At 41.7% G+C, this 1,570-nt stretch overlaps 1 protein-coding gene across 9 annotated transcripts in view; it reads right to left on the bottom strand.

Annotated features, from left to right (window-relative positions):
* The window catches only part of pard3ab (par-3 family cell polarity regulator alpha, b), a 351,497-nt gene that overhangs the window by 189,779 nt on the left and 160,148 nt on the right, over positions 1–1,570 (bottom strand). The window lies entirely within an intron of this gene.

Genomic DNA, 1,570 nt, shown 5'->3' with positions numbered 1-1,570 from the left:
CAAAGTAAAGGTCTGTGTAAAAGGTTCCTCCCTGAGTGAGTAGGGTTATTAGACCACCACAACAACAGAATAACATTAAAAGTTAATAAAGAACCATATCAGTCTACAATCTACAGACTTGTACTCGTACCAAAAGAGATTTTTCTTCATTCTGGTGTATCTCATCTAGTCCGTCATTTGATTATCAAAAGCTTTTCTCATCACAGCAGAGTTGCAACATCCTTTACCGGAACAATGTAAGCTAAGTGGAGCGTAAATCAGCGTGACAGAAAACAGTGACAGAGAGCTTCTTCACCCGACTGGCCAACAATGTGTGTGTGTGTGCGTGTGCGTGTGCGTGTGCGTGTGCGTGTGTGTGTGTGTGTAGAAAAGTTGGATTCAGACTGACTGACCGGGCCATGTGGGGGGGTATGGTCCCTACATACTAAAAGCTGTTGGAAGACAGATGAGGAAAACGGGACAGCTCCACTCTGATATATGGTGAGAACTCGATGTACGTTTAACCCTTCGATGGAAAACACTGGTTACAGAAGAACTTAAATAAGGGCAAAAATAGAAACAAGTTTGAGTTAGACGGCACTCAGAGTCACTAAGTGCCTTCCATGATTAATCCAAATCTAGTACAGCGTCAGTAAAGTGTAAATTTGCAGGTTTAAAACTTTGAGGTCGAGACGACTTTAAAGAATTAGCAGCATAAAAACCAAGTGATAATGTCGACTCATGTCTTGAACTAAAAGTTGCACTATACCCCCAACATGGATCTGCACGCTGCGCCTGTATGAGACAGAATATATTTGAAGTAATCTGGATTTGTACAGAATGAACTTGCCAGCCATCAACACACCACTGTGGATAAAAAACAGTGTTGTCATATGCTGGAATACGACAAAGAAATGTGTATGATAACCAAACTACAACTGACACTGTGAAATTGGGCTTGGATTTGCACCAGCATTTTACTCCATATCATGGTGCATTTTAAAGAAAACGGTGAATGGCACAAGAAAAAAAAAGTAGTTTTAGTCGTCTTAGAAAACTTGGACAGATAGTCTAGCTAGCTGTAAGATAAAAGATAAAATAGCAAATCTTCTGCACACACAGCATGGTGTTTCATGTTGATTTGAGGTTTCATGATGATATGATATTATGAAAGTGATACAACCTATACGATGACCAAATTCGAAGTGAATGTGGCAAGTGGGTTATGATATGTTTTAACAATCCAGGAACAGAGGCCCTAGCCCAGGCAACCTCCCACATCTAGTTAAACAGGACCATATGTGTGTATATATTTATGTGGCTCATGGTATTTACTCTATCAACATTATGTTGTTTCTCCTTCCATGACTTATGTGTCAGTGTGGATTTATGGGGGAAGTTCCTCACTTTTTAACCTCTACCCTGAGGGCCACCACGGCGTTCACACAGGTCAGGGCTGACAGACCGACTCTGGAGGGTCACACTGGCTGTAAATCTCTGGACACTGGATAGCTGAAGGTATCAGGTGCTCACTTCATGTCCAGCTAGAGAAAGAGACGCTGTGTGTGTGTGTGTGTGTGTGTGTGTGTGT

This window comes from Etheostoma spectabile, chromosome 12 (assembly GCF_008692095.1).
Source record: "Etheostoma spectabile isolate EspeVRDwgs_2016 chromosome 12, UIUC_Espe_1.0, whole genome shotgun sequence".
Lineage (NCBI taxonomy): Eukaryota > Metazoa > Chordata > Actinopteri > Perciformes > Percidae > Etheostoma > Etheostoma spectabile.
This window is presented reverse-complemented; position numbering and strand designations above follow the sequence as displayed.